Source organism: Psammomys obesus, unplaced genomic scaffold (genome assembly GCF_907164565.1).
Source record: "Psammomys obesus unplaced genomic scaffold, mPsaObe1.curated_primary_1811, whole genome shotgun sequence".
NCBI classification, from domain to species: Eukaryota; Metazoa; Chordata; class Mammalia; order Rodentia; family Muridae; genus Psammomys; species Psammomys obesus.
In genome coordinates, this window is record NW_026596166.1 from 5298913 (window position 1) to 5318693 (window position 19781).

Consider the following 19781-nt stretch of genomic DNA (forward strand, 5'->3'; position numbering starts at 1 on the left):
ATTCTTTTGGAGTTCCAATATGCTCCTTCCTTGGATTTTGGAATATTTGTGTGTGTGTGTGTGTGTGTGTGTATGTATATATATATACATATATATGCACAAAAGGTTATTTCATATATTTTTGGGCCCTCCTTTTTTCCCCATATACTCATCTCTGTATTTATATATTAGACACAGGCGCAGGGAGGTAGATCTCTATGGGCCCTATCTCCACTTACAGTCACCCACACATAGAAGCAGCAAGGGCATTACACATGGCAGCTTTGAGAGGGAGAAGGATTTGGCCTGGGCCTGGCTCTTCAGGGAAACTAGCCCTTGAGACGTAGGAATGTTCCTTCAGGAAAAATGGGGTGGGGTTCCAACAAGATGAGTAGGGCAGAGCTTAGCCTGATTCCCTACTCCAGTGCTCTCTACCCCTCCTTAGCATAGATCTCAGGGCAGTCACAGTCCTTCCATTCCAGAATGGTCTCCCAGAGCTGGGGCTAGCAGGAGTAGGTAAAGGCAGAGCAGCAGAAATCTTCTATGGGACCATCTCACCACTCAGGCCCCAGGGTTGGAGTAGGACCAGGTCCCAGGAGACAGGGGTGGCTATCCTTGTTAGGGGGCCTCTGGTGCTCCTGGAAGCCAGGTGTCTTTTGGAAGATCACCTCCTTCAGCCACTCCTTGGGGAGATCATGTAGCTCTGAGTCAAAGGTGAAGGGCTCCTTAGCCACTGGCTCATCTGTTGGGTCGTAGTACTGTGATGTGCCTGTTGGAGTTGAAGTTTAATGTCTAGTTTAGCAGGTCAAGTGCTTTGGAGTCAGATTAGGGAAAAAGCTTGGCCCAAGCCACCTTGCTTGGTTTTAGAGGGCAGAGATTGTAGGGAGTTTCGGTCTTCCTGGGATGGGGAACCCAGGACACCTAGAATGTGGTTGACCTGGTCCAGGTAGTGCTTGCTGGGGAAGATGGGCTGGTTAGATGGGCTGGTTAGAGAGCATTTCAGCAGGAATGCAGTCCACAGACCAGATGTCAGTGGATTTGGTGTAGTCCTTGCAGTTAAGCATATGTGACCAGTATGTGGCCACATATTGGTCAGAGAGACATTGTGCTCATGCTCAGGGTTAGCAATCTGGCCAGGCCAAAATCACAGCTCTTAAGGTTGCAGGTGGTGTTGATGAGCAGGTTGGAGGGCTTCAGATCCTGGTGGAGCACGTTGTCTGAGCATATGTGCGTGACGCCGGGAGGATCTGGTAGAGGAGATGTGCTCATTGCTCAGCTGCTGGCGCTTAAGCAGCTTGTATGGGTCTGTCTCCATGAGATGCTAAACAATGTAAACATCCCTCATGGCTTTCAGGGTGGGTGCTCTGAGGATGTCTCAGATACCTGTGACATCTCATGGTGGAACTGCAGCAAGATCCAGATCTCCCTCAGTGTGCTCTGGCTGCGGTTTTGATGCTCAAAGGGGCTGGTCTTCTCGATGGCCACTCTAGTCGCGCATGTGGTCATAAGCAGAGGTGACCGTGCCATATGCGCCCTTGCTGATGTACTGCAGCTGTATGTAGTTTGGGCCCACGCCAAATGGCTGCCACTTCACCACTTCCACCTCAACCTGGAACTCCTGAGCAGATCGCAGCAGCTCCCTGGGGCTCCCCACCCCCTGGGCCCTTCTTTTGATTAGTACCTGTCTTAAGATTGTACAGAATTCAGTACTTACAGAACAGTCACCTTGGCGTACAGTTAGATTTTTACTTCCGTTGTCTAGTGTGGTAGGTGGCACATGTTTGTAATCCTATCATTCAAGAGGCTTTAGTGGTGCTCTGTGGTGAAACAGAACCCCTTAGATTCTCAGGTTAGTAGCTTTTTATTTTGAGGCCTGGTGTGTGCAGTAAAGCTGATTGTCCCAGCCGGAGGTGCTTTGGTTTGTTCTGTGGCTTTATTTTATTTTATGTTATTTTATTTTATTTTATTTTATTTTATTAATTACACTCTATTCACTTTGTATCCCCCATGTAGCTCCCTCCCTCCTCCCCTCCCAACCCCTTCCTCCCTCTCCATACATGCCCCTCCCCAAGTCCACTGATAGGGGAGGTCTTCCTCTCCTTCCTTCTGATCCTAGTCTATCAGGTCTCATCAGGAGTGGCTGCATTGTCTTCCTCTGTGGCCGGGTAAGGCTGCTCCCCCTCAGGGGGAGGTGATCAAAGAGCAGGCCAATTAGTTCATGTCAGAAACAGCCCCTGTTCCCATTACCATATAACCCACTTAGACACTGAACTGCCATGGGCTACATCTGTGCAGGGGTTCTAGGTTATCTCCATGCATGGTCCTTGGTTGGAGTATCAGTCTCAGGAAAGACCCCTGTGCCCAGATTTTTTGGTTCTGTTGCTCTCCTTGTGGAGCGCCTGTCCTCTCCAGGTGTTACTATTTCCCACTTCTTTCATAAGATTCCCTGCACTCTGCCCAAAGGTTGGCCATAAGTCTCAGCATCTGCTTTGATACCCTGCAGGGTAGAGCCTTTCAGAGGCCCTCTGTGGCAGGCTCCTGACTTCTTCCCTGTTTTCTCCTTCTTCTGATGTCCATACCCTTTGCCTTTCTGGATGGGGATTGAGTATCTTAGCCAGAGTCCTCCTTCTTGATTAGTTTCTTTAGGTGTACAGATTTTAGTAGATTTATCCTATATTATGTGTCTAATATCCACTTATGATTGAGTATATACCCTGTGTGTCTTTTTGCTTCTGGGATACCTCACTCAGGATGTTCTGTGGCTTTTGAAAGGATTGCAGGTAACCAGCTGACTGCTAATGGACGATAGTTGGATGCCCCAAAGAGTGTGGAGGGGAAACAGGAGCTCCTTGCTTCTTTGTCATGTATTGGGGGGTTTCTGAAAGCCTGTGGTAGGTAGCCTTGCAATTCCTGCTGCTTGCTAGTCTGAGCTGCTGAGGTGTTTCCTCCCCAGCCTGCAGTGAGTGACTCGAAACAGGAAGTGATGGTGAATGTTGATAGTCCTGTTCTGCTGCGGGCAGTGTGTTTCCTTCCGGCCACTCCTTCTGCCCTTTTCTCATCCTCTAGCATCCAGTGTCTAAAATACTCAACCTTTTATGTGCAGTGGTGTGCATGTATGCATGTGTGCTTGCTTGTATGTGTGCGTGTGTGTGTGTGTGTGTGCGCGCGCGCGTGTGCGTGTTTGTGTGCCAGAAGACATCTTGTGGGAGATGGTTTTCTTCTTTCACTTTTTAGGTCCTGGGACTTTAACTCAGATTATTAGGCTTAGCGTCAAGCACCTGTACTGGTTGGGCCATCTTACAGGCCTCCTGCCTCTTTTTTTTTTTTTTTTCCTGCTTATTTTAACATTCTTTAATTATAACTTTATTAATATACAATGCTTCCATTTCAAGCACATTGTTCTCTGTTCAAAGTATTCACAGGGTTATACATCAGAATTACACAATTTGAAGGCATTTTCATGTCTTCTAAAATCTATAGCCTCATTCTGCCATCTACATCACACCATCCCAGAATGTAGCCACCACTAATTTACTGTCATGCATTTGCCTGTTTTGCATGTGAAATAAGCTTACTAATGCAAAATAAGATTTTTTTTGTGATTGACTTATTTCATTTAGCACTGTAAATTCAAGGTTTCTTCCTGTACCAGTTTTCATTCCTTTTTATGGTTGAGTAATATTTCATTATAGCACATTTTCTTCATTTAGTAACGGTTGCTGAGCATTTGGTTTGTTTCTGCTCCTTGGCTATCTTGAGGAATTGTGTTAGGAACATTACTATCCACGCTTTTGTGTATATAGTCTCGATTTTGGAGAGTAAATACCCAGACTTGGAACTCTGGGGGACTCTTGGGATAACTGCCAATCCCCGAGGATGCTGAGCGACTTCTCATGTGTTTCTTGGTTACCTGTGTCACCTGGGTGTCTTGAAAAAAATGGCTGTTCTGATAGTCTGTGTTTGTGGGTTATTGAGTTTATTATCAAGGGGTCAGGATTCCTTTTTTGTTTGGCTACAGGTCCCTAGTCAGAGTAAATATTTTTTTCCATTTAGCAGCTGCCCATTTTGGGCTTTTTAGTTTTTACTTTTTATTTTGATGACTATATTTTTTTTCTCACTGTTTTTGCATTTCTAATGTTTGCGCAATGCTGGCTAAGAATCAGAATAACTAAGGTCATTGTTAGTGCGTTTTTATTTATTAATTTTGGACAGTGTCATATATTTTTATAAGGAATTTTAGTTGTTTTTACACCCATTCCCCTCTTCATCCTCTACTATTTTCTGCTGGAACCCTTTTCATCAGGTATCCCTCCTACTTTCATGTCTTATTTCCGTGTGTGACTACTGAGTTTAATTGATTTTCTTGCCAGAGCATGGCTGGGAGGTTGTAGGGTAAAGGCAACCAACTTACCAGTGGCTGCATTTAACAACTGTTAATTGTAAATAGTCCCATAGGGAGGCATGGGCCTCATGGACTCATCTGCCATCCATGCTGGAATGTTGGTGGACCCAGTCTTGTGCAGAACTTGTGCAGATAGACACAGCTGTAGTGAATTCATGAGTACAGTGACTCTGTCACGGCCAGAAGAGGTCTGTGCTGGACATGTATGATGCACATTTCCCCATCCTCTGGTTCTTTAGAGTCTTCCTCTCCCGCCTTCCACAGTGTTCCTTGAGCACTCAGAGCTTACTCATTTTGGATGCTTTGGTTGGCTATGGGTTTTTCTGTAATCTGTGCTGGCAGCCTAGGAAGTGTCTGTGATGAAGGCTGAGTGCTGCACTAACCTTATGGTGACTCTGAGCTGGAGCCTGACGGTTAGTGCTGACTGTCAGCTTGCTAGGATCTGGAATCACCTGGGTGCAAGCCAGGATAGACTGCTTTAGATTAGTTGAGGTAGAAAGATCTACCAAAAACATGGTGGTGCCATTCTCTGGGCAGGAGTATGGGACTGTGCAAAAAGGAGAAAACTAGCTGAGCAGTCATTGCTTTTTGCCCTCTGAGTGTGGTGGCAATATGAGCAGCTCCCTCAAGCTCCTGCTGCTGTGGCTTCTGTCTCCAATGCACTGTTATATCTAACAGGAGAGAAACTCAGATACCTGGGTTTTGTCTCGGTTATTCTGGTTATCCTATGATGAGGGTACTGTTGACAGCAGACAGGTCACACTCTCTGCAGGTTACTCTGCCACACCAGGCTCTCCTCTGTTAAAAAAAAAAAATTACATAAAAAGATAATTTCTCCCAAAACCTAAGTGATTATCTCACTTCCTTCTTTACAAACATCCACCCATTTCCTGTCCATAAAGGATGAATTTGAAACACTTTTTGTTATTTAAAACTTTGCCACAAGCAGACCCTTTCTATCTCCTCCTTTTTCCCTTTCTCCTTTCCCTTCCTTCCCTCTCCTCCCCATTTCTCTACCTCCCTCCCCGTCCCCCCTCCTTTTTCAGCACAGGGTCCTGTTGTGTGGCCCAGGCTGGCTTTAAACTTCCGATCATCCTGTCTCAACCTTCTGTGTGCTGGGATTGTAGGTGTGCATCACCATGTGTACCTGCATTTCTTCAGCATGTCACTCCCTGACTCAGCTTTCTCATGCTGACTGTACCCAGTTTGAGACAGTCAAGCCTGTAACTTCCTGACTGTGCATGCATCCTCCACAAGAATGCCTTGCTTATTCCTTGGCCCTTGTAACCCTCTTCAAGTAGTAATTCCCTCCTTGGTTGTACTGTTTATTGAGCTGTGTGGGGCCTGGTATGGAGTACCTGCTTGGTGATAGATGTGTGTGAGTATAGGTATTCTGGTGTGAGGTCCAGGGAATGAACTTAGAGCAACAAGTGCTTTTGCCTGCGCAGCCGTCTCACTCACCCAGCAATGCTTGCATTCGTGTATAGGTACATACATGTATATTCCTGCCTTCCTCTCTTTGGTTTTTTTTTTTTTTTTTTTTTTAATTTTTTTTTAAGAGACAGGGTTTCTCTGTGTAGTCCTGGCCGTCCTGGAACTAGCACTGTAGGCCACGCTGGCGTTGAACTCAGAGATCCGCCTGCCGCTATCTCTTGAGGGCTTTTTTTTCTTTTTTTTTGTTTTCTTCCTTTACTTCTGCTAGCTTTTTATACAATGTTTACAAAGTTTCCTGTTTTAGACTCTAAAGGTATATTTTTTCATGTTACAGTACTTCTCATCTTTTAAAGTTTTGAGTCAGTCTCTTATCCTTGAACTCCATTTGCCTTTCCCAGTCCCTGAGTGTTGGAATTGTATGTGTTTTATAATTTGTTAGTGCTGTTTTCTTCTGCCCCACCTTACCCTTGGTTCATGGCAGGGTTTCTGGCACGTACAGATGGCATGTACAGGTGTAAGGTAGTCAGAAGCGCCACCCAAGGCAGGGCGTGAATTTCCCTATGACCACTGTCAAGTTAATGGACAGGCATTTGGTCTAGAGTGTTGGTTTTCAGTTCCCAAAGACCGCCTTACAGCAATGTGCAGCGAACACAGCGGCCTTACGGAGCTGACTGGTCAGAGAAGAGTCTCCAGATTTATCAGTGGCTGGAGATGGGCCGACTCCAAGAACACAGCTTCCTTGAGTGGTGGCTTGAGTTGTGGAAAAGGGGTTAGAGAGTTGAGGAAAAGAAGATCACTCCATGTACAATCAAGTTATTGTTACCCAGCTTTATATGTATTACAATTTATTCATTATTGTGTGTATATTTTCATAATAGTTGTGTGCGTGTCATTCCTCATGTTCAAGCAGTCATTATTAATTTTAAATGTCTTTTAGAACTGTAAGCCCTTTTTGGCGTCTTTAAAAACTTTGTTGGGTGATGAGATGAGCTTGGTAACATTGTAAGATTTCATGGCCCCAAGATTTCATGGCCCCGGATTTTGTTTTCCTCTGAGGTATTTCTTGATTACTTTAGTTCTTAATAGCCTCCAGCTTCCTGACCTCTGACATTAGACACATTTATGTGAAGAGTCTGGTATCACTTGTTCATTCAGGTAACCTTGCATTGGGGATTTGCTGAATGCTGAAGGCATGAGTTATTCAAGGGTGCTTAAGTAACAATGATGTGTTAGAATCAACAGTAAGAAAACACACACACACCTTACATAGTAAGTAAATAGTTCTCGTTACTTGATGGACTTTCAGGATGGAGGATTTTTGAAGTTAGTGCCAAGGAAAACTTTTGGGCAGAAAAGCTAAGGGCTGTTTAGGGAGATCAGAACTTTGAAGGTGGCTCTGTACAGTGTGTGTGGGTTGTGTGCAGGAGTCTGCTCAGGTGGTGTGCTGGGAACAGTCTACCTGTTGTAGAGTCTTCATTTGGAAGTAGTATGGTGAGTTATTTTTGAAGCCTTTCCAAAAGACCTCATTTCTGAGTAATGAACTGAGGTATTCAGATCTGGGGCTCAGGGGACTCTGAAGTGATCTTGGAACTGCATGCTTAATCAGAACTTCAAAGAGCTTGTTTTGTTTTGGCCTTGCTCCTCAAAGCAGGCCTTTCTTAGCAAAGCGTATTTAGGGTGTTGGGAGGATGCTGCTTGAGTTGGTTGGGATTTTCCCAAATGGTTGCCTCAGATTCTGCCACTTGGACCTCTTAAAGAAGGGCTTTCAAGGCCCTTATGTAATTCTCATCATTTCATTCCACTCAACAGGAGACAAGTTATTTATGATGTTCAGATACTAATTTCATTATAATATGCAACACACTAAAGCGCCTTGGGGAGGGGTATTAGTAGGAAGCATTAGCAGTGGCTTCCTGCAATGTTCACATGTGATTAAAATTTCCTGCTTTTGCCCTTACCATGTTCCTATGCCACTTCCTTGGCCTGGAACAGTTGTTGGTAAATGGCTGTGGTGTGTGAATAATAATCTCCTGGGTAATTCATCTCAGTTGCTCTTCATCTGTACTCCCCAGTGGTTCTCATTCAGTGGATCTTACCTGGGGCTGTGCAGGCCAGAATCTTTGGCTGGGAGCCACAGGCCAGACATGGATTTGGATGTACCCCCATGTTTTGTTTTGTTTTGTTTTTTATCCTGCATGGACCAGCTGGCCTATCCCTAGATTGCTGCCCCACACCCTGTGTTCTTGATGGCTTCAATGCCTTTGCTCTGTTCATTTCTCCCAACAAGGAACTCCCTCGTCTGTCTCTGTGGGGCTTTGCTCAAGAGGTGGGCTTCCTGAAAGGCTTTCTATATCTAGTTTAGCTGATGCCTTCCTGTAAACATTACTGTGTGTGTGGTAGTTTAAATATTGCCAGGTTTCCTGTGCGGTTCTTGTAGGTATTTATTGAATGGTTCTTGGTTTATTGTCTGTTCGTGCATTGGGCTACCCTCATGCATTTACCCTACTTTACCGCTAATACCCAGCATTGATGGATTTTGCATTGTAGCTAGCATGTGCTGACCCTCTGCTGTTTTTTTGTGTTTGAGGTGGAGGTCTCACAAGCTGCTCTGGCAGGTCTTGAACTTGTGAGTTCCAATAATCTGCTTCCCTCAGCCTACTGACTGTTTAGGACTACAGGTACACACGACTCTTTTCCCTTTTGTCTTGTTTTTGAGACGAGGTCTCTCCACAGATTCTGCTGTTATTGAACTCACTCTGTAGAGTGATCGATCCTTCTGCCTTTGTCTCTAGTGCTGGTATGAAAGTGCCCCACAGTGCAAGGCTATTCTTTTTTTTTAAAGATTTATTTATTATGCATTCAATGTTGTGTTTGCATGTACACCTGCACACCAGAAGAGGGCACCAGATTTCATTATAGGTGGTTGTGAGCTACCATGTGTTTGCTGGGAATTGAACTCAGGACCACTGGAAGAGTAGTGCACTTAACTTCTAAGCCATCTCTCTCAGGGTCTCCTATAGCTTATTCTTACTGACTATTAGCAGCATAACCAGGTTTGACCTTGAACTTCTGACACCCTGTCTATCTTAAAAGTGCTGGGATGACAGGTCTGTGCCGCCATACCTGGATTATTTGTGTTATTTGTTGTGCTTCTTTTCTTTTCTGTTTTTTTTTTTTTTTGAAACAGGTTCTATGTATCCCAAGCTGGCCTGGAACTGGCTTTGTAAGCCATTCTTTTTTTTTGTTTGTTTTTTTTTTTTTTTTTTTTTTTTTTTCTTGAGTTTCTCTATGTGGTTTTGGTTATCCTGGAGTCTGTAGACCAGGGTGGCATTGTAGGTGTTTGCTGTCATACCTGACTCTGTTACAAGGAGTGTTGGGAGGGGCTAGACAGATGGCTCAGTGATTGAGATTGCTATCATCCTGAAGACCTAAGTTTAGTTTTCAGGTGGATCATAACTGTCTGGAACTCCAGCTTCAGACACCTGTATTTCATGCCCATACTCATAACTGGCATATAATTTAAAAAATAAATCTTTAAAACTACAAGTAGTTTTTAAGACTCATTGATATAAAAATGCTATTAATTGAATGCTGTCTTATGAATTGTGCTAAAGATTTTGATATAAAGTCTTCAGTTAGAACCTTACTTTAAAAAACAAACATTTTATTTATATTTTGTGTGTTAACGTGTGTATGCTGTGGTGCTTAGGTGAAAGTTAGAGGACAACTGTGGGTATCAGTTCTTTCCTTCTACCATGTTGGCAGCAGGCGTCTTTACTTGTTGAACTATTTCCCAGGCCTCCCTGTTAGAACCTTTGAGCTGAGCTTTTCTAAATCTTGCATTCCTAAAAAGAGTACAGGAAAAGCACAAATTAAAACAATTTGGCCTGCCTGCCTGCTTGGCTGGATGTATGTGTGTGCCTCTCTCTAGACCTGGGGACAGCACCTAGGGTCTTGCACATTCTAGGCAGGTACTCTACCACTATTGTGTTTGTATTCCCCACCCCACCCCACCCCCTTGAGACAGGGTCTCATTCCGTTCCACAAGCTCGCCTAAACTCACACTAGCTCACGTAAGCCTTCCAAAATAGCTTGGATTCCAGGCATATGCCACTCAGCTGCTTTCTTGTCATCATGAGAAAGTGAACCAAGCAGCTCTCCCTCTGGACGAGCTCCACAGGTATCCTAGGCCAGTTGCCTCCAGTTACAGATGTGGAAACCATGACGGAGAGAGAATAAACACCATTTACACTTGTTCTTCAGAGGCTATTGAGTAGAGTTGTGTTAATCTCAGCTTTCTGGTTCCGAGGTTAGTGGCTGCAGTTTTTTGTCTGGCATGATGCAGTGCCTCACATGGCTTAATCTAGACATGATTAGTTCTTATAGTGCTTTATTTTTTTAAATGCATTGCTGTTTTCAACAGTTTCTCTGAAGTCCCTATCAATCATTCCAATGAAACCTCGGCCATTTTGAAGGTGATGATGATGGGAATGTTTTGGATACCATGAATTTTTCTTAAAGAACATATCAGACATCTTTGATCATGGAAAACAGTCTGAAAGAAAAAATATGCTTTGTTTTGAAATTACTCTCAAAAGCAACTTTTGAGGAAATACACTCATTTTAATGAAAATCAAACATGGGTTTCAAAAACAAATGGCCTAGATTTACTTTGACTTAAACTAAATCAGATGAGAGCATCATCTCCATACAAATAAATACACTGGGGTGCCAAATGAGGACACATAATTATACTGCCAAAATGCTACAGCTTTTTTTCTCCAGCTTAAGTCATTGTGACAGAACAGAGTTCTATAATGACTATTCTAAACTCAAGATTTAAGACTACAGTAGAACTGGTTTGAATAATTGTTATATATGTACTTAAGGTTAATTAGAAACAACACAGACAGAATAAACACCAACATGGAAGACCAGGAAATGAGTCAATTAGAAATGGCAGGTCCTAGTCTAGCAGTAGCGAAGAATTATGGAGCCCTTAGGAGGGCCAGAGTAGCCCTGAACATCCCTCCATGTTTACTCGTTTATCCACCACACACACCACTCTCACCTCCCACCTTACGAACTACAGGCAAAGATGAGTGAAATTACAGATGGTAAGTGAAATGTGCAAGAGGAAAGCCAAGATGCAAACCCAGTCACTGCAGTCCTACAGTCTGCAGAAAAATGTTTACAAGTCATATAAAGATGGTGACATTTTATAGAAAATGTGCAGCACACATAAACCTAAGGATGCAGAAAGTAGACTAGCTGCCTAAGGCCAGGAATGGGTAATCAATCAATCAATCTCTCACTCTCTCTTTCTTCTCTACAACACCAGGGCCTTATACAGCTATGTAAATGTCTGCACTAAGCCAGGGCAACAATTTCATTTTGAGGTGATAAAAATATCCTAAATTTGGACCATGATGATGGTTATACACTCTGAACATTGAAGAATAACTAAAGAATTATATACCTTAAATGAATGACTCTATGGCATGTGAACACTGTCCCAATTAAATAAGGTAATAATAAATAAAAACGATAATGATGGGGCTGTGATGTAGCTTATTGGTACAGTGCTTGTCTAACGTGCAAGGCTCTGGAGTTGACCCTGGCACTGTAAAGTATGCTTTTATGTTTCTATAATAGATATATAATAATGAAATAAATTAAATATATTTAGAATTGCTTTGGAGACCATGGACACATGCACTTATAGACATTCCCACCTCTACAGAGGCAGAGAGCTTAAAGAAAATAGACCACGATGCTTGAAGTACTGAAATGATCTCGGCAGCTAAGAAGGGGCCTCTGTTTGCACCTGTGTGGCAGGTGGGGAGAGGAGGCTGAGGCTGAGGAGGTAACTCTGTCAGTAAAATGCTTGCTCTGCAAGTACGAGGAGCAGGATTTTACCGAGAATCCACTTAAAGTGCGAGGCATGATGTATGGTAGGGCTGAGACTGGCAGACCCCTGGAGTTCACTGGCCGCCAAACCTCGCCTGCTGCACAAGCTCCAGGCCAGTGATAGACCCTGTCTCAAAAACAAGATGGTCCTGCAAAATGATAGCCAGGGTTGGCCTCAGACTTTTCCATGCTCACATGTATATGTACTTGCACAGGCGCACATGCACACACACACACAAACACACACATTGTGGGGAAGGGGTTGGATCCAAAGCTTGGAAAGAAAATGTTGCTGTTACTGTTTCTGAGACAAAGCTTCACTGTGCACCCCAGGCTGACATAAAGTCATCATCTTTTTAAATCACCCTCTCAAATGCTAGGATTACAGATTTGGTACCACCATGTCCAGCTCCCAGTACTTTATGTGTGATGGTGTATGCCAACAATCCAGCACTAGGGAAGCTGACACAGGAAGATAATGAGTTTAAGCCCAGCCTGGGCTACATTGTGATAACCTGTATTTGGGAGCTTTGTTGTGGTGTTTATTTGTTTAAAAAAAAAAGAAAGAAATAAGCTGGGAGCTGTGGTGCACACCTGTAATTCCAGCACTCAGAGAGGAAGAGACAGGCAAAATCTCTGAGTTTGCGGACAACCTGGTCTACAAGAACCAAGGCTACACAGAGAAACCCTGTCTAAAAAAAAAAAAGAAATACTGAGGATGCTATTAAGGATACAGAAAAGGGGCATCTCCCTGAGGCCAGCAGAGGACACTCCAAAGCTGTTATCTGGTAAAAATACACAGAGAGAAAACCAAGAAAGCCAGCATAACAGACACAGAAATGTTTTAAAATAAATCTTTACTAAGGCAGGCATGGTGGCGCATACCTATAATCCCACCACTTGGGGAAGCAGAGGCAGACAGAAGTGGAGATTAATTTCCTCAACAGGAAGATGAATCTCCACCAAAGTAACTAGGAATACAGTTTAAGACAAGAACAGAGAAGAATTAGGAATGAAATGAGGTAGGACTGTAAATTTTACCCCCCAAAATGATGTTTTCTTGTTGAGATCCAGTCCCAGCTTATCACTGAACTAATTTGACTCAGAGGGGCTGGGATCTTGCTGAAGATGCTACACAGGCAGAAATCAGCAAACTAAGTTAGCATGGTGGCATGGTGGTGCAGGCCTTTAATCCCAGCACTCAGGGAGGCAGAGGCAGATGGATCTCTGTGAGTTCGAGGCCAGCCTGGTATACAAAGTGAGTCCAGAACAGCCAGGCCTACACAGAGAAACCCTGTACAGGAGGATGGGGGGAGGAGAGAAAGAAAGAAATCTGCAAACTCCCGTGGCATTCTGTGTGCTGACAGTAGTCAGCAGTTATGTGGATTCTTGTCTGCTTGGAAGCCAGGAAGGATGAGAAGGCAACTGGGTAACTGGAGAAATGTACACACGTAAACCATTCTCAAAAATGTTGAACATGAATACTTTCCTCAAACGATAGGGAAGAAACATTCTGTCTTAATTCTCTTACTTTTTCCCCAAAACAATACACACAAAGAACAGAGCACCACAGTTGTTCTCAAAATAGATCCATGATTTAGAAGTCCTGCTTCATATCCAAGAGTTCCCTGTCTAGGAGAACAACAAGGCAGAGTGTGAGCTGAGCTGTATGATGGACCAGATAAGTCATTATTCAATGTGTCCTAACTAAGTACTCACGGTGATGGCCTGTTAAGTCTTACCAGGCTAATAATTACTAATCTGGTAAGACAGTTGTAACCATTTGAATGAGAAATGTTCTCCACAGGCTCAGGTGTTTAATCCTTAGTCCCCCATTGGTGACACTGAGGAAAGGTAGGATGGAGGCAGCGGGGTGTGGGAATTGGGCTTTGAGCGTTTCTCTGGTTCATCCCACATCAAGCTTGCCTTTGGAGATCTGAGATCTCAGGTTCCTCCTCCTGCTGCCATGCTTGCCATTTGCTGTCAGGCCTCCCCACCATGTCAGATTCTTATCCCAGTGGAGCTGTGAGTGCAAACAAACAGTTTCTTCTCTAAACTGCTTTCTGGAAAGGTGCTTCATCACAGCCACAGAAAAGTAACTAACATAGCAGACCAAATTCTGTTTATTCAAAAATTCAGAGGCTGAGGATGTTGTGGATGTTGTTTAGTGTAGATAGAGCCCACATCTAGCAAGCGTGGTGTAGATAGAGCCCACATCTAGCAAGCGTGAAGCCTTGGGTTTGACCCCAGCACTTGAAGAAAACAAAAAACAAACAAACAAACAAACAACGAAACTGTTTTCAGAATTACTTTCAAGGTCAGGAGCGCACACAAATATAGATAACTCCATTCCCCAAAACACACCACATTGTTGTTTTGTTTGGTTTTGGTTTTGATCTTTCGAGACAAGCTTTCTCTGTGTAGCCTTGGGTGTCTGAGACTTGCTTTGTAGACCAGGCTGGCCTCAAACTCACAGAGAGATCTGCCTGCCTCTGCTTCCCCGAGTGCTACCATGCCTGCCTTAGTAAAGATTTATTTTAAAACATTTCTATGTTTATAAAACTCTTGCCATTTATGAAATGCTATTTACAATACAATTATTATGTAAGGATCTAAGGGTCCTTTAAAGTCTTCTCAAAGTTCACTTTTGTGAAGTTTAACAAACACCCTTTTCTAAAAACATGGTGTGAAATCAGTGAAATGGTCAAGGGCCACCTGGCCCCATACCTTTGTTTACAAGTATTCATGTTTGTGATAGTTCTGTTGTAAGTAGCATTTAGAGAAGTTAACAAGCTTTGCTTTTTCACAGAATGTAGCCTATTTGAAGAGTTAAGTCAAAACAACTGTCATGGGAAAAGGCCCTTGCGTCCTGTATTAGTTACTTTTTGTTGCTGTGGTAAAACACAAAGCAGCCTATAGAGGACTTTACAGTTTATTTGAGCCTTACAGCTCCATCCATCACCGTCATGGTGGGGAGTGTAGTTCGTTGCAGGCATGAGCAGCCAGCTGAGGACTCATCCCTTGCCAAAACAGGGAGCCTGTAGAACTTGCTGGGGATGGAAGGAGGCTTTTAAAACCTCAAACCCACCCCCAGTGACACACCTCCTTCCCCAAGGCCACACCTCCTAATCCTTCCCAAGCAGCCACCAACCCAGTTTTCAAATGGCAAGATTTTGTGTGTTTGGGGCGTCACTTCATTCAAACCACCACAGATTCTTTCATCCAACTTAAAACTGCTTTTAGAAAGAAAAGGTTGTAGCTTTGTTTCTTATAGGGTGTGTAGTTTTGCTTACTAAGTTAGCAGAGTCAGTGGTTGCCAAAAAATTTCCAGATAACAAATATATTATCTCCTAAATAAATAGGAAGATAACATTTGTTAGTGTTTATGACGGAGGAAGTATTGAGCACTAGAGAAATGAGATACTGGACAGAAACCTGAGTGCTTCTGGCAATTTAAGGATTGCCAAATTAAGGATTGTGTCCTGTGAAAGCTTGTGTTGGTTCACCTTACAGTTTTCTGGTAAACTGAGCAGATCTGTTATGTTCTTTAGCCCCCATCCCCTTTTTTTCTTCCAAATTTTAAAGTTGTCATGGGTCCTGGGCTTTATAAGGTAGTTTTCGTAGGTGCATATAAATATATGTGAACATATTTCCTGGCACTCCCTCTTTCTCCTTCCTCATCCCATTAGCCTCTGTCATTCCCTTAGAGTTTTTACTTTTATGTCATTTATACCTATATAAATTTATGTATAATATCAATGCTTAAGACAATCTCAGGACAATTTTTTGTTTGTTTTTTCTTGTTTTATTGAGACAAAATTTTCTGTAGTACAGGCTAGCCTTGAACTTCTGATCTTGTGTCTCTACCTCCCAGATTCTGGGGTTCCTGGTATATACTGCTAACTGTAGTTGGTAGATCCTTGTGGGGCTGTGTGTGCCTACTCCAGACATAGTGATCCTTGGGATGTTTTGATGGGGAGTCCAGTTCTGTAAAGTCTCTTGGAGCCACCCTGGACCCAGGGCTCAAAGTGGCTGAGGTAGTCAAAGTTCCTTTGCCTCACTCTTTCAATGGAAAAGAAAGACTTTCATATTTGTTCATCTCTTAAAATGCTTTGAAATGGTATCAGATGGGCATTGTATGTTTGTGATAACAGCCTGAATAAAGGTCAAAATGTCATGGAAAAATGGCAAAACAAGCAGGAGGGAATACTGATAAGTTTATTTTTAGCAGTTTAGAATGTTCCATTTAGAAGCAGTTAAACTGGCCAGAGTTGGGGTAAGGGAGGGGGTGCTGGGCAGTTTAAAGGCCGCAGCTAATATGGTGAGTGCTTGACATTTTGTTTTGAAGTATGTCAGACTGTGTATTTAAACCCAGAAAAACCCTCTGGAATATTATGTTTTTATTGTGTGTCTTGATAAAACAGTTATTTCAAATCTAGACTTGAGATTTAAATTCTTTTAATTGTCAGGTTTGTTAGTCTTTGGACATTTGGCTTTTATTATTCGTTCAAGATTTAAGTAGGAAAAGACTTACCAAACAGTTTTGATCCTTTGGCCAATAAATTGAGAAAAGAAGGGATCATATAAATCTAAATTTATATGCAAAGAGTCTATTAAAGTATAAATTATTTATTAAACATTTATTAAATACAAGCATTCTACTAATTTAAACTTCTCCCCCTTCTCATATACCCTAGGGATTGAATCTAGGGTCAATATGTTATAGCAGCTCTCTACCACTGAGCTGCATTCCTCGCCCTAGACACCATTTTGTAAAGCCTGCTCACTCAGGCAGCTCAGGCTGGCCTCAGCCTAGCTGTGTAGACAGGCCCAAGTTCTGTATGTGTTCTGAGCTGATGGTTGGTTAAGGTTCAGGAGAGTGTAGGAAGGGATCTTGATTCTGGGAAATTGATTCCATGTATTTAGTTATACATTAAATGGTTCACTGTTGGGAGCTACGCAGTTATCATATTGATGATGGATAATTAGTGACATCACAGCCATATATAGCATATAATAATTCACAATGCTTGACATAACAAAAACCAATGAAAGTTTGAGACAAATTTGAACAATGAACATGGTTTGAAGTTTAAAGTTCAGGTCTCAGGAAACACAAATGGCTTAAGCATGCTTGTCAAAATAACAACAAATTGATGTCCATTTTAGGATTTTTTTCTTTGTCTCTGTATATGTATATACATGTTTATATTTTATAAAGCATAAGATGGTAGTTGTAAACTGACTATAAGTACATCGAGGGGATGTTTTAATCTCACTTAAAGGCTTGTCTTTTTTTTAAAGTGGCTATATTATTTTTCAGTGTGTGACCATATAATAACTTACTGAAAAATCATTTTGTTATTTCTAATTTGTTTCTGTTGTAAAGAGCATTGGGAGAAACTATTCAGTTGTGTATCTCATTCAGTGTGTGTGTAGGTGAAAAAGCTGCAGAATAAACTTCTAGAAAAGTAATCTGGCCTGTGTGCGTGTGCGTGTATATGTGCTAACAAATAGCGGGGAGCAGTCTGGCGGCTGGAGTATGCTTTTGCATGATCTCGCCAGGCTGTTCAGCTTTTCAAATTGAAAGGTCAGAAAGTGGCATCTAATTTCTGTTGTGAATTTAATCTTTAAAAAGCAATTCTTAATGTTGTGTGTAAATGTTTATTACCAGTGAGTGTGCATGTAGGGACAAGTGTGCCACAGGTGCACATGGAGGTCACATGAGAACTTTGTGGAATCACTTCTCTCTTTCCCCTTTTTTGTGGATTCTCGGCAGTGAAGTCAGGTCACCAGGATTGAGTATGGAACACCTTTACCCGAGGCATCTTATCTTGATAATTTTTTTCCTCAAATGAATCTAGTGTCTACCTCTCTATGTAGATCAGGTTACCCAGCCTCATATTGCAGCAGTTCTGCCTCTGACTCCTAAGTGTGCAGGTGTGCACTAACGTGCTTTCCAAGCTCTCGTGCGTGCGTGCAGACATGCGCACACACACACTCTTGTTCTTTAAACAAGGTCTCATGTGATGTCGGCCTGGAGCTTGCTGTGCAGGCGAGTGAGGTTGACTGCTTCCTCTGTGTTGAGATTACGAGCATGCGCTAACACCCCTGGTTTCTGCAGTGCTAGCAATTGAATCCAGGGCTTATGCATACCAGGCAGGTCCTTTTCCAACTGAGATATGGCTGTAACCCAAAAACACATTTTCAAAAAGATAATCTTTATCTTTTGTCTTCTGAGAAATTGACCATCATTGTTGGTTGGTCAGATTTGAAAGTTTTAGACTGGGCGGCTGAGGCAGGAAGCCCCATTTCCATTGCATGTTGAAGAGCTCCTCGCCACTTGGAGCTCGCCTGGCAAGTAACCCGGAACTGACAGTCACCTGGAATGCTTCTCTCATGTTCTGTAATATCACAAGGTTTGTGAGAAATATTTTACTTTGAGTTCAGGATGATCTACTTGGAGGCAGTTTGTCGCTTAGACATAGGCAGGCTTCTTTTGATTGGCTGCTGATAAAGCACCTGTTATCAGGTGCTTTGGGTTGGTTTGTTTTTGTCTTTTGTGATGGCCTTATATGCCTTGGCTAGAACTGGTTATGTGGATCACAATGGCCTGGAACTCAGATCTCCATCGTCCTCTGTCTCCCATATGTGCCCTGGGGAGATCTTTTCTCCCCCCCCCCCCTTTTTTTTTTTTTTTTTTGAGACAGGGTTTTTCTATGTAGTTCTGGCAGTCCTGGACTCACTTTGTCTACCTGGTTGGCCTCAAATTCACAGAGATCTGCGTGCCTCTGTCTCCCTGAGTACTGAGATTAAAGGCACCACCACACCTGGCTAATTTTAGTTTTTTTTATTTTTTTTATTTTTTTAAGTTGCATTTATCTATGGCACACGTGGAGGTCAGAGGACAATTTATAGAAGTTGCTCCTCTCCTTCCACCATGTGGATCCCAGGATTGAACTCAGTTGGTCATTCTTAGTGGCAGATGCCTTTACCTGCTGAGCCATCTTACCTACCCCCAAAACTTTGATTTTTTTTTTTTTTGAGGTATTTCTTCACGGTGATGTTTATTTATTTATAAACCCCAAACCTGGCTACTCCAGCGGCCTTCAGGATGCACTCACCCAGGGAGGCCAGAAGGTTGCTGGGGATGTACAGAGGTAGAAGGCTAACAGTACAGCATTTCCTAATAATGTGCTTCTCAAATTTATCAAGTATTCAACAGACAAGAAAAGGGGTGGTGGTGGTAAGAAGGGGACAACAAATGTCAAAATGTTGCCTTTGGTAGGAAGAACAAATCAAAACAAAGAGCAATGCACCCGTCACCAGTCGCTGTAGAAAGATTAATGGCTGCACCATGGTGACGGAGACCCTGCTGGGTGCAGACAGCTTCAAATACAATCACAAAGTCATAGATTCTCATTCCCTTCACATACCTGATGCTCCTCACCAGACCTGTAGGGCTCCCACTAAAAGGGCATGCTTGGAGACACTCCAGACAGATAAAACAGCTTTCTCTTGAAGAGAAGAGAGACCTAAAGGCCTTAAATCGAGTACAGTTCTCCAGCAGGTCAGAGCAGGCCCGAACACTGCGCAGAACTGGGCTTGTGGCAGGGGAAAGCGGGATTGGCTGACAGCTACTTGGGTGATCGACTACGTTTCTTGTTCAAGGCCACATATTCTCTACTGGAGGAAATCAGTTCTAGATTCCTGAACATTGTCTTCTGGAGGTGGACCCCATGGCTGCCCGCTCGCCAGTGGCGCAACCCATTCAAGACCCATCAGGTGCTGATGTGAGGTAGAGGACTTTTTGCCAAAAGCGAGGTAGAAAAATCAATAAAGGAAGCAGTGTGGTGAAGGGCCAGCCACTGTGTCCCGTGACCCTGGACCACGTGAAGCCAGAGAAAGGCCCTGCACAGGTGATGGCATCAACCTTCATACAGCCTGAGACTATCAGAACCTCATTAGGAAAGATGTTCTAAATAAATACATTTTGGCACCACTGTATGTGTGTGTGTGTGTGTGTGTGTGTGTGTGTGTGTGTGTGTGTGTGTGT

At 43.0% G+C, this 19781-nt stretch overlaps 1 protein-coding gene and 1 pseudogene across 2 annotated transcripts in view; one reads left to right on the forward strand and one right to left on the reverse strand.

Moving 5' to 3' along the window:
• Positions 1-19781, forward strand: part of Ppp2r5e (protein phosphatase 2 regulatory subunit B'epsilon) — a 143385-nt gene that overhangs the window by 29564 nt on the left and 94040 nt on the right. The window lies entirely within an intron of this gene.
• LOC129667627 (mitogen-activated protein kinase 3-like) lies at positions 534-7981 on the reverse strand (annotated as a pseudogene).